The following is a 14,060-nucleotide window of genomic DNA, read 5'->3' as shown; positions in this document are numbered from 1 at the left end:
CAATCTCCGAACCGAGAGTGCAGACCCCGGCCCGCCTTTCTGTCCACCTGCCTGCCCGCCGCTGTTCTCCACCTGTCCCCCAGCCGGAGCCCAGCGCCAGACCTCGGGCTAATTTGTAACCTGACCGGGGCGGGGTCCCAAGCGGCTCCTTCCGCCACCTGGCCTCCCCTTCCCCCAAGACTTTCGCGCCCTTTGGCCAGTGTCCTGAAGTTTGGGAATCGACGGCCCACGTGCTCCGCGGCCGCAGGTGAGCGGGACGACGGCTGTCCAGCGGGCGCCCCGTCCTCCTCCGCCCCACCCCGGGCCCTGCCCTGCCAGGACCTCTCTTCTTCTCCCCTCCCCGGAGCTCCACACTCATGCTTTATTCTTCTCGGGATATCCCCCTGTCCCCACTCCCCACCTCCGGCATGGCTAGAGGGTCCCTTAGTGGGGAGGAGGAGATAACCTCACTGTAGGGAATGAGCATTCATGTGGCGCCTACTCCAGGTCCACGAACCGTGCTGAGAACTTTACAAATATTGCTTCGTTTGAAAGACCCTTGGAAAGTGGGGAGGGGGAGATCATCTCACTGTAGGGAATGAGCGTTTATGTGGCGCCTACTCCTGGGCCAAGAACCGTGCTGAGCACTTTACAAATACTGCCTCGTTTGAAAGCCCCTTGGAAAATAGGGAGGGGGAGATCATCTCACCTACCCGAGAACTGAGGCAAGGGAGGGGACCCAATATCGAGCTCCCCCCAGCAGGCCACCGTGGGGCACCTCTGTCCAGCAGCCAGGTCGTGGGGATTCCTGGCCCCACCCTGATCACCCCCCCTTCCCCGAAGCACTGGATTGCTCGAGGAGAGGGGAGGGATTTGCTGAATCCTGTCTCCACCCGCCTGGGCTAACTAAAGGCTCCTGGAGCGTGCCTGATGGTCTCTCCCAAAGCCCCTTCCCCGCCGGCCCCTTCCCGGATCCTACACCCACGAACGCCCAGACCGAGTGGGCTTTGAAGCGGCTTCTGTGAATTGTCTGGGACTGCGGGACGTGCTGGGACTGGGGTGAGGGAGGTCGAGGGAACCCTCCTGAGACTGTTTGGCTTTGCTGGCGAGGAGATCCCAGAGCTCTGGTTGCCTGGGAACTGAGAAGGAGCAGCAGCCCCGCCCCACCCACCGCTTGGAGGACGGGGCCGAAAGTGTGTGTGAGTTATCCTGGGTGCGTGTGTTGGAAGGGGAGCGTGCTCGGTGTTGTGGTGTGCTCGAGAAAGGGAGTGTCTGTATCGTTGTATATGGAGGGAGGAGGTGCACGTGAAAGTAAATGTGTGTGTGTGGAGTGGGCTTCTTGTAATCTAGTGGCTGGTGTGGGGGTATATTTTCAAAAATCGAATGTCTTTTCTGTTTAGGGTGTCTTGTGAAATTGAATGTTTAGAATGTGGAGTGTTGCGGAAAGTGAATTTGTGTGTGTGTGTGTGTGTGTGTGTGTGTGTGTGTGTGTAGGGGTGATATCATGGCCTTTGGGGAAGGGTGTGAAAGTGTGAGTTTCTTCTTTTTTTATTTTAAGTTCCTGTCCTTTATTCTGCTTAGCAAAGAATTTCCTCTGACTTCAATGAGAAAATTAAAGGCATTCACAGTAAGCTCCCCCTTCTCCCTTATTCCACACTTCAGAACTCCTCTCAGCATCCTCCGTTCTCCCCCACTACTTTCTCGATTCAATTAGAAAATTAAATTAAACAAATTTTTATTGGTCAAGAAACATTTAGTAAGTGTCTACTCTGTGCCTGCACCGGCAGCTCATAGTCTATGTTAATTAGGAATAACTATATATCAACAAGATAAATACAGGATTAATTTGAGATAATCAACAGAAAGAAGGCCCTAGAATTAAGGGGGACCTGGAAAGGCATCTTGTAATGAGTGAGATTTTAGCTGTGACCTGAAGGAAACCAAGAGTTGGAGACCTCCAGTCTTGAACAGATCTCCAAGTCTGTGATTGGAGACCTCCAAGTCTGGAATTAGAGACCTTCAGTCTAGAATTGGAGGCCTGCAGTGGAGTATTTCCAAATGCCTATTGGACATATGGAACAGGAGGTCTAGTAGACATCTAAAACTCAATGTGTCCAAAACTAAACACATGATTCCCCTCCCCAACTCTTCCCTCTTCCTAACTTCACCAGTACTATAAATCATACCATCATCCTTCTAGTCACTCTTGCCCTCCATCAGGAATCAGTTGGCAAACCCTGTCATTTCTGCCTTCATACTATCCCTCCTGTGTACCCCATCTCTATTCTCATCCCTCAATACAGTCTTACAAATATTTATTGTTGTTGTTCAGCCACGTCTGACTCTTTGTGACCCCACTTGGGGTTTTCTTGGTAAGATACTGAAGTGGTTTGCCATTTCCTTCTCTAGCTCATTTTACCGATGAAGAAAGTGAGGCAAACAGGAGGAAGTGACTTACCCAGGGTCATACAGCTAGCTACTAAGTGTCTGAGGTCAGATTTTCACTTGGAGAGCTAATCTTCCTGACTGCAGGCCTGGAGCTGTATCTACTTCACCACCCCTTAAACATTTATTAAGTGCCTACTACTGGCACTGTGAAATACCCTGGGGATCCAGAAAGAGACAAAAGGTAGTGCCTACCCCCAAGGAGCTCACAGTCTAAGGGGAGAGACAAAGAGCAAACAATATGTAAAAACAAGCTCTACCCAGGATAAATAGGAAATAATTAACTGAGGGAAGGCAGTATAATTGAGTGCTTGGGAAAGGCTTCTTGAAGAAGAAGGGTTTTGGTGGGGATTTAAAGGAAGCCAGTAGGTGGAGATGAGAAGAGAGCATTTCCAGGAGTGGGGGGCAACCATGTAAAATGCCCACAGCCGAGAGATGACTGTCTTGTTGGTGGCAGAGCCTGGAGGCCAGGATGACTGGGTCTGAGAGGACTCGAGAGCAAGTAAGGTATAAGAAGGCTAGAAAGGTCAGTTTTGAAGGCCAAACACAGGATTTTTGTATTTGATCCGGGAAATGATAGCGAGCCACACCACATGGGGGTGGTGAAATAGAGCAGACTTGAAGGAAAGTGGAGGGTAATTTGGAGTGGGCAGAGACATGAGGCAGGCAGACTCGCCAGTAGACTATGATAGCTCAGGTGGAGGCTGATGAGGGTCTTCACTAGAGTGACGACAGAGGGGGCTGTAGAGGTGAAATGGACAGGCCTTGGCAACGGATTGCATATTCAAGGAGGGCGTAAAGAGTGAAAGATGATTCTGGGTTTCTAGCCGGAGCAGCTACGAGGATGGTGTTGCTTTCAACAGTAAGTAGGAGGGGAAAAAGCTTTTGGGGGACGATAATGCATTCAGTTTTGGACATGTTGAGTTCAAGTCTGCTGGTTATCCACTTCAAGATGTCTGAAAGGCAGTTGGAGATGTGAGATTGGCAGTCAGCAGAGAAATTAGGATAGGATAGGTAGATTTGAGAATTGTTAGCATAAAGGTGGTCATTAAATCCTTGGGAGCTGATGAAATCACCAAGAGAAGTATAGAGGGGAAAAAGGGAAGAGGGCCCAGGCCAGAACCTTGGGGGACACCTATGGTTAAGAGTGGAGGAGGATCCAGCAAAGAAGGCAAGAGGACTGGCCGGAAAGGTAGGACAGAGTGGCCTCCTAAGAACCACGAGAAGACAGTATCGAGAAGGAGAGGGCGATCGGCAGTGTCAGAGGCTGCAGAGAGGTCAAGGAGAATGAGGATTTAGTAAAGGCAGTTGGATTGGGCAATTGTGTGTGATTCTCGGTAACTTTGGAGAGGGTAGTGTCAGTGGAATGATGAGGGTGGAAGCTGAATTAGGGTGGAAAGCACCTGCCTCAGACAAGCATTTTAAGGACTTCAGCCACAACAGGTAAAAGAGATATAGAAAGATAGTTATTGGAGATGGAAAAAAATCAATCGAGGATTTTTTGAGAATGGGAGAGACACGGGCATGTTTGTAGGCAGTAGGGAAGGAGTTAGTAGACAGGGAGAGATTGAAATGAAGTGATAGAGAAGGGATGATACTTTGGAGGAGACAGGATGGAATGGGATTGCTTGAGCAGATACAAGGGATAGTCTTTTAAGGCTCATCACGTGATACAGGTGAAGGAGATAGAGGCAGGAGACATGAGGGATATGAACTGAGGAAGAAGAGGGCAGAAGAGGAAGCTCATGGCCAGTGGCCTCAGTTTTGTCTGCTAAAGATGAGACAGGGTCCTCAGCTGAGAGTGGGTGGAGCAGGAGGTTTCAGGAGGGATGAAAAGGTTTGGAAGAGCCTCTGTAGAGAGTGGGAGAGTGAATTGATAATTGAATTGCCTGGCAGCAGTGAGGACCCAGTTAAGACTGTGTAAATATATGTAGTAGACCCAATCAAAAAGGTTGCATTGCCCTCATTCAGTGGCTCCCTATTATTTTTAAAATTTTAATTTATGGAATGAAACAAGCATTTCCATAACACAGTATAATTTTTTTTTTGTAAATAGTATTTTTTTTCCAATTAAACTTTTTTTTTTGGCTAAGCAATGGGGTTAAGTTACTTGCCCAGGGTCACACAGCTAGTATTATGTGTCTGAGGCTGAATTTGAACTCAGGTCCTCCTGGCTCCAGGGAGTGCTCTATCCGTTGTGCCACCTAGCTGCCCCACCAACTACATGTAAAGATAGTTTTCAACATTCGTTTTTAAAAAGATTTTGAGTTCCAAATTTTTCTCCTTCCCTCCCCTTCCCCCTCCCCAAGGCAGCAAGCAGTCTGATATAGGTTATACGTGTGCAATCATGTTAAACATTAGTCATGCATAACGATATAATAAAAAAATTTTAAGATAAAATATAAAGTCTTCTAGTTTTTAAAGCCCTTCCTATCCTGGCCCCCTTCTACCTTTTCCGGTCTAATTACACTTCACCCCAAGTGCTCCGTGATTCAGTGGCCCTGACCTCTTTGCTATTCCTCACACAAGACACAACATCTCCTTATTAGAAGCATTTTCACTGGCTGTCCCCACGCCTAGAATTCTCTCCCATCTCCACCTCCTGGCTTTCCTGAATTCCTTCAAGTTTCAGCTAAAGTCCCTCGTTCTATAAACCTTTCCTGGTCCTCCTTCATCTTCATGTCTTCCCTCTGATTCTACCCCCAATTTATCTTGTCTACATTTGTTTGTACATAATTGTTTGCATGTGGTCACCCCCATTAGACTAAATATCTCCAATACTTAGCACAATGCCCAGCACATAGTAGGTGCTTAATAAATATTTACTTGTTGACTGACTGATGGTCACAACAACCCTTCAAAGGTTTGTTGTGTAATTATTATTACCAATGAGGAAACGGAAATGAATGTTCAGAGCCAGAAACTGACTTGTTCAGTCAAAGTCACCTGGCTAGTAAGGGGGAAGAACCTTGAACTCAGGTCACTTCTGAGACGTGTAGGCAGTAGGGAATCCGCCAATACACAGGAAAAGGCTGAAGATTTAGTGAGTGGGTAGGGATGATAGAGGGGGCAATCTACAGGAGAAGGGTTGCAATGGGGATCACTGAGGTTTGTAGAGGCAATGTGCTAGGTCCTGAGGATGCAAAGATAAAAAAGGAAACAGTCCCTGTCTTCTATAAGCTTACGTTCTAAAAGAGACAGCTAAGCGTATAAGTAAATAGAAGATAACAATAATACTGATAATAGCTAGCAATTATAGTGTGCCTACTATGTTCCAGACACTCTGCTAAGCACTTTACAGTTAGTATCTCATTTGATCCTTACAACAACTCTGACAGCAAGGTGCTGTTATTATCTCCATTTTACAGAAGAGGAAACTGAGGTGGACAGAGTGGCTTGCTCAGGGTCACAAAGCTAGTAAGTGTCTGAGGCTGAATTCAAACTCAGGTCTTCTGGACTCCAAAGCCTAGCTGCCAGAAAGGACATTTACTAAGTGCTACCAGGCACTCTGCCAAGCCCTGGGTATATAAATAAAAGCCCAAAACATTTATTACCCTCAAGGATCTCACAATCTAGTGAAGAAAACCACATGCACAAAATTATGTACATAAAAGTTCTATTCAGAGTAAATTGGAAGTGCCTGGTATATAGAGAATTGGGGAGTGGGGGAAGTCTGTTGTACAAAGTGTCAGCCTGAGGCAGAGCTGACCTAGCTAAGTACTGAAAGGGGCAAATACCTCAATATGCCTATTATCAACTAGTTGCTGGGACTCCCCTACTGCTGCCTTGACCCTCAGATCCTACCAGGCGGTCTCCATCTGCACTCTGACCCCCACGCACTGACAGACACACCTCCTGCTCAGGACCATAATCAAGACCGCAATACCTTGGCTGCTGGGAAGGGCGTACATACTGCTCCATGACCCCATTCAGAATCACAGTGATTCTACTAGGGCTGTATCCCAAAGAGATCATAAAAAAGGGAAAAGGACCCATGTGTACAAAAATAGTTATAGCAGCTCTTTCTATAGTGGCAAAGAATTGGAAATTAAGGGGATGCCCATCAACTGGGGAAATGTCTGAACAAGTTATGGTATATGAATGTGATGGAATACTATTGTGCTCTAAGAAATGATGAGCAGACAGACTTCAGAAAAACCTGGAAAGACTTACATGAACTGATGCAGAGTGAAATGAGCAGAACCAGGAGAATGTTGTACATAGTAACAGCCACACTGTACGATGACTGACTTTGATAGACTTGGCTCTTCTCAACAATGCAAGGATCTAAGTCAATTCCAAAAGACTCATGATGGAAAATGCTGTCCACACAGCCAGAGAAAGAACTATGGAGTCAATGCAGGTCAAAGCATATCATTTTCACTTTTTTTTTGTTTTTTCTTTCTCACGGTTTTTCTCCCTTTTGCTGTGATTCTTCTTTCACAACATGACTAATGTGGAAATATGTTGAATATGATTGTACTTGTATAGCCTATGTCACATTGCTTGCTGTCTTGGGGAGGGAAGGGAAGGATGGAGAAAATTTTGGAATTCAATCTTATAAAAGTGAATGTTGAAAACTATCTTTAAATGTAATTGGAAAAAAATACTATTAAAGGAGGGAAAAAAAGAATCACAGTGATCTCCACTCCCACATTACTCTCTCTTTTTAAAAAAATTTTTTTTTTACTTAGGCAGTCAGGGTTAATGACTTACCCAGGGTCACACAGCTAGTAAGTATCAAGTGTCTGAGGTCACATTTGAACTCAGGTCCTCCTGACTCCAAGGCTGGAGCTCTATCTACTGTGACACCTAGCTGTTCCCCACATTTCTCATTCTTATGTCAATCCACCCTCCTTGTGTCCTGACTCCAGAGCCCAATTCTGTTGCCCTTTATATTAGACATATGCCTTTCACAATCCTTCCATCATCTAATCACTGAATTCTGGTTCCCCAAACACGCTGCATCCCTAGCTACCTTCTCCATCAATGAATGGATCTCCACTCATTCTTCTCTCTTCCCTTTCCCCCACTGAGGGGGCTGAGGAGGCACATTTCTTGCTCCTCATTACACTTTCCATACCACCATCACTCAATGATCTCTCTCCTCTTTGGAGGACCACTCCATTCAAATATGTCAGCCTATCCAGATCCCTGTGGCTGTTCCCTGCCAGTTACAGTAATCCCTGCCAGATTATTTTAACTTTCTCAGGGAATTCAGCACCTGGTCCACTATTTTCCACTCTTTGGCACCCTTACAGGTAGAGATTTCAATTTACATGTTGGCACCTCCCTTTGCTTCCCATTCAACCCCTTTAACTCTCAGTGTGGAATTACAGCCACTTCTTAAACAAGTGTTCTACCTCCATTATCCGTAATTCTGCTATTCCTCTATCTGACCATAACCATCCATCCTTCTCCCGTGCCTCACCCAGCCCTTGATATAATTCTACCCTTCCTTGCTTTCCCAGGCCATCACTCTGCTCTGGCCTCTTTTCAGTCATATTCTCCCTCCTTGGACTTCTCTCCTTTCTCATCTCAGCCTCCTGGCTCCCTGGAATCCTCCCAGTTACCCAGGCTGGAAACCTCCGTGTCATCCCAGCCTTCCCCAGACTGTTGTCAGGTGCTGTCAATTCTACCTTCATTAAATCGAGCTCCTTGAGAACAAGAACTGTCTTTTACCTTTCTTTGGGTCCCCAGTGCTTCATACAGTGCATGGCACACAGTAGGCACTTAATAGATGTTTATGAACTGACTGTCATCTCCCCTGCTGCCCTCTGACACTGCCATCATCCTGGTGCAAGCTCTCATCACCTCATGCCTGGACCATTGCAATATCCTCATGGTATCTGCCTGCCTCAAAGCTCTCGCCACTACAGTCCAGCCGCCATTCACCTGTCTCATTGATCTTCCTAGACCGAAAAAACCTGCATTTCTGACCATATTGCCCTTCTTTCTATTCAATAGCTCCCTTATCACCTCCAGAATCAAATAGAAAATCCACCATTTGGCTTTTAAAGCCCTTCATACCCTAGTCCCTTCCCCTTTTTCCAATTTTTTTAAATTCCTTACTCTCCCCTCTTCCTTTCCCCTTGAGTGGGATTCAGTGACATTGACCTCTTTGCTGTTTACCCTTTCCCTCCTGCTTCTCTAGCTCCATCACTTGGTAGTCTCTGTCCTCCTTAAACATAAGACACCCCATCTCCTAATTCTTAGCATTTTCCTTGGCAGTCTCCTCGTGCCTAGATTTCTCTTCCTCATTTCCTTCTGGCTTCCAAGTCCCAGCAAAAATTCCAATTATTACAAAAAGCCTTTCCCAGTTCCCATTCTTAGTATATATCCGGTATCTTGTTTATACAGAATTGTTTGCATGTTTTCTTCCCTTTAGACTGTGAGCTCCTAGAGAACAGACGCAGGTTTTTTGTTCATTTTTATCCTCTGCCTAGCGCTGGGCATGGTACCCTAGCAGCAGCTTAATACATGCTTCTTGACTGACTTCCCTCCCTTCAGAATCTCGTCCTGATAGTTAACCAGTTCAACTTCATACTTTGTTCCATCCTCAAATCCATTTTTCTTTTGTTGCGTGGACACCTATCCCTTTCCAAACCTCAGTCCTGAGTAACTTCTACCATCTGCTTTCTCTTGCTCCTGCATGCATGCTTGGATGGAAAAAGGTCACACAACTGGGTTGACTGAGTCCACTACCAATGTACCTTGTGTAATCTCAACTGGGCCCTTCCTGCCGTTGGCTGTCATAGATCTTAGATGAAGGGACCCCAAAGATCAACTAGTCTGAACTCCCAAATGGAGAGAAACTGAGGTTAAGTGACTCGCCCACAATCACACAGCTCATATCAGAAGAGGATTTGAAACTCAAGCCCATTGACAGTTCTTTTTCCATGGTCCCAATCCTTTCACCATTCCTGGATTGACTGTCCATCCCACTCCCTCAGCGTCTGTCCCAGACCTCTTCTCCAGCCACCTATACCAGTGACTTCTCTAATTCTGTTGAGGACAACCCCATCCCTTCAGTCCCCCAGGTTTGGAGTCCCTCACATCCGGCTTGTTGCCAAGTCTTGTCAGTTTTACTTCCGTGATACAGCCCTATTCATCCCCTTCTCTCTAATTAGATGGTCACCACCCCACAGTATTTCAGACCCTTGTCATCTCTCACCCAGGGTATGGGGACAGCCTCCTAATTATTGGTCCCCGTGTCTCCAGACTCTCCCTTCTCTCATCTGCTCTCCATCCTGCTTCTAACTCTCCATCCTGCTGCAAATATGATATTCCTAAAGCATAGAGAAACTTCGCTGGCTCCATTTTATGCCTAGATGGGATAAAATAAAAGCTCCTCTGTTTGGCTTCCAAAGCTTTCCAGCTTTATTACATATTACTGTCCTCCATAAATTCCGCCTTCCAGCCAGTCAGTCTCCTTGCTGTTTCCACTGTATAAAGATTGCCCCTAAATCAGGCAGTTAGGTGGTATAGAGGATAGATAGTGGAAGACTTGAAGTCAGGAAGTCCAGGGTTCAAATCTTGCCTCAGAGACTTAGTAGCTGTTGATCCCTGGGCAAGTCACTTAGCATCTCTGGTGCCTCAGTAATCTATGAATTGGGATAATAATAGCACCTACCTCACTAGGTGTCAAAGTGCATGTAGTGGGGGGAAAATTTTTTTAAAGTGCCTGGAATCAGGGAGACTAATCTTCCTGAGTTCAAATCCGGCCTCAGACATTTAATAGCCACGTGACCCTGGGCAAGTCACTTCACCCTGTTTGCCTCAGTTTCCTCATCTGTAAAATGAGTTGGAGAAGGAAATGGCAAAACCCCTACAGTTTTGCTTGCCTCCCCCACATCCCCATTCACGGCTCCTTCTTTGCTAGTTTGGGTTCGGGCTTCTGGGTCAGCGCCTGCATCCAGCTTCTCTCAATTGTAGTGCAGGGAAGTCAGTCGGTCATACACTTGTTAAGTGTCTAACGAGGAGGAGCCAGGAATGGGGATTGTGAAGCGAGGCCAGAAGGGAAGAAGCCGGCTCAGGTTAGGGGCTTGGCCAGGTTGGGAGGGGAGGGATTAGGCACCGGTGAGTCCAGGTTCAAAGAGAGAGGAGTCAGAAGAGGCTAATTCTGGGATAAGAGTTATGAGACACCTAATTAACGAGGAATAAATTTAGTCTGAATGGGAGGAAGGGCCAGGTTCGGATGGGGCGGAGACCGGACCGGGACGGAGAATGAAGGGCGGGGCCAGTGTGGACCGCCCAAGTGGGGGACAGACGGTCAGAGTCAGAGGGAGTCTGCGGACCTCGAGGAGTAGGCTCTGCCCTCCCTGTGTGATGACATGCTCCCACCCCGGCTTTGTTTCAGTGACCTCGTCCATAAAGGGGTGAGGGCGTATAGTTAGTTATACGCCCAAGTGCCCAAGCTGCCTCAGACCATTGCCTGCTGGAGGAGGTGGGGGGACGTGGGGACCTACGGACGCCTCGTGGAGAGGGAGCCGGGGGTCTAAAACAGGACCGATTAACCGCCCCCTCCTCCCAGAGTATGGGGGAATAAAGCAAGGCGTTAGGACTTTTCTGGGACTTCCCACAACCTACACGCCGCACGCCCCCCCCCTCCGCTCAGCTGTTTTTTCTAGGTTAATAACAGTCGCCAGAAGCCCGACTACTTTCATCTGGCGATCTCAAAGCCCAGCTCCTTAATTCTCGGCTCCACCCCATCCTGGTCCCCTGCCCTTTCTGTGGCAGCTGGATTTACTGCAGGTTCTCACGCTACCTACTTTGATTTGGCCAGACCCCTCCTTGTTTTGCAGAGGGAGAAACTTAGTCAGTTGGGGGCTGGGAAGAGCAACCAGACGCCTCCAAAATGAGAAATGTGTGACTGTTCTGGGGAGGGTTCAGAACGCACCTTGGAGACCGAGGGGATCCTCTTTGGCTGATGAAGGGGTCAGGGCGGGGTTTAATTCCCACGGCATCCGATAGACTAGGAAACTCGCATGGAGGAGGAAGGGGAGACGGAAGGGAGTCGACTTTGGGGTGACCAATTTTTGACATTTTTGCAGCTCCAGGCCTCTCTCAAGCACATAACTGCTCAATAAATATTTGTTGCTACTGCAGGAATTAGTCAATAAACATTTGTTAAGCTCCTACTACATTCCAGGCATTGTGCTAAACGCTGTGAAGCAAAAAGTGAGGAAAAAGTAATCCCTGCCCTCAAGGAGTTTACAGTCTAGTAGAGTAGACAATGTGCAAACATTTATACAAAGCAAACTTTATTCAGGATGAATCGGAAATAATTCACCGAGAAAAAGCACTAGAATTAAGAGGGGTTGGGGAAGGCTTCCTATAGAAAATAGGATTTTAGTTGAGACTTTAAGGAAGCCAGGGAGGTCTTTCCAGGCATGGGGGGACAGCCAGAGAGAATTCGGGAGCTAAGAGATGAATGTCTTATTCATGGAACAGCCATGAAGCCAGTGTCACTGGAAAGAAGAGTATGTGTTGGGGAGGAAGGTGTAGGAGAATACCAGTTAAGGTGCAAAGAAGCTGAACACACCAAGCTCTGTTCAGCACAGGGCTCTTCCTCTCCAGCCATGAGTGGTGGACACAGGGAGAGCCTCCAGTCTTCATCACCAGCTTTGGTCTCAGACCTCTTTGCCCCAGGGCTGGGCCGAATGTTCTCAGGAGCCATACCTGGGCTGGCTTGCCTCAGAGAGACACACCTGAATAAGATGGCCCAGCTTCAAATCTGTCTGCTACTAATTACTACCTGAGTGACCCTAGACAAATCTTTGCTCCTCCCCAGGCTGTTTCCTCCCCTGTATAATGAGAGGGCTAAACTAAAAAAAAAAAATGTCTAGGGTCACTTCCAGCTCTAAATTTTTTTGATCCTTTGTATGTTTGGACCAATTCAATTCCACAAGATCAAGAGTAATTTATTATACTCCTGTTATGTACAATGCACTTAGCCAAGTGCTAAGATCGAATCTTGCCCCAAGGGAGCCTCTAACACACATGAGGAGAGTTTCACAGATTTAGGATTGGAAGAGACTTTAGAGGTCTTCTTATCCCACCGACCTGTTTTTACAGATGAAGGAACTGTGGTCATAGTGATTTGCCTAGGGTCCCACTGTAGTAAATGGCCACTTGAATCCAAGTACTCTAATTCTGACACTCTTTCCCACCATTCTAAAAAGAAAGTGTCTCTGGCCCACACAAATGGCAGTGATATTCATAAAGCCTAGATCTGACCAGGTCCCCCTCCTGACTCCTATTGTCTCTAGGATAAGATACAAGCTTCCCTATCTAACAGTTAAAGCCCTTCACGAAGATTTCCCAGACTTACTACACATTGTTTCCTCAGCAGAATCCTATAGTCAAGCCAAACTGGCCTGCTTAATGATCTTCCCACACAACATCCCATCTCCTGCCTCGTGTCTGCCCAGGCCGTCCCCCATGTCTGTCTCTCTTGCTTAGAATACATACTGATTTCAAAGCTCAGTTCAATCCTTACTTTTCCGTGGGACCTTTCCTTGATCCCACTCAGCACTAATGCCCACATTCCCCCAAGTTACTTTGTGTTTGCTTTGTGTAGCGTATTATCTAAGGCACTCTCCCAGATCCCTCTTTCACTGCAAGTCCCCAGAGTATGCTTCTGTGTCTCTTCAGGGCTCTAGGGTTAACCCTGAGGAGTTGCGGTTGGTTTTCTAGTATGTTTCTAGTATGAGCCCCCACCAGTGTGCTTGGCACCACGATTATCAGTAATACAGCAAATAACGCCTTCTGAAGTGGTATAGTTGACACAAAACATCCTGTAACAGGTTAGGACACACTCTCCCACATGTACATACAAAGTTTGAGGGAAAATAGGACTCACATGGTTCCAAAGCAGATCAAAGAGTAACAGCTTCTGGAAATCTTTTTTTTTTTTTTTGGTGTCCACAAGATGTTCCCCTCAAATATAGTGTAGCATTTCTTCTGGGCTCTTCATAGAGCATTGAATCTATTTTCTTCATCTCAGCTAGTCCTTCTTTGGCTCCTGATACAGACATTGCTGTCGATATTTCTGAGATACTGCTAGAAATCTGTATAAAAAATCTAAATTGTCTTGACCCTTTGAAGTTCACAAGGCTTCTCTGGCCTAAGTTGAGGGACAGGGAAAAGAGAAGATTGAGACTGAGGATTGAAGGGTGCTATTCCTCTCTATGCTAGGTGGTACAGTAGATAGAATGGCAGGCCTGGAGTCAGGAACTCTTCCTGAGTTCAAATCTGGCCTTAGAAACTTACTAGCTGTGTGACCCTGGGCAAGTCACTTCACACCGTTTGCCTCACTTTCCTCATCTGTGAAAGGAGCTGGAGAAGGAAATGGCAAACCACTCCAGTATCTCTGCCAAGAAAACTCCAAATGGGGTCACAAAGTCTTACACAACTGAACAAAAAGTCTCTTACTTGATCTGAATAGGTTTCTCGTTGAATCTAGTTGAAATATCATTGAGTAATTCAAGGAGGTATCTAGGCCATGTTGGCAACTAGTGAACCAGATCTTATCATTTAATTTAAGTATGTCTTTGTGTGTGGGTGGTGGTGGTGGTGGTGACCCGATTGATTTATGCAATCAACCTCCACCTTTATATTGTATATTAAGCTAT

This window comes from Phascolarctos cinereus, unplaced genomic scaffold, assembly GCF_003287225.1.
Source record: "Phascolarctos cinereus isolate Bilbo 61053 unplaced genomic scaffold, phaCin_HiC Scaffold_2;HRSCAF=192, whole genome shotgun sequence".
Classification (NCBI taxonomy): domain Eukaryota; kingdom Metazoa; phylum Chordata; class Mammalia; order Diprotodontia; family Phascolarctidae; genus Phascolarctos; species Phascolarctos cinereus.
This window is presented reverse-complemented; position numbering follows the sequence as displayed.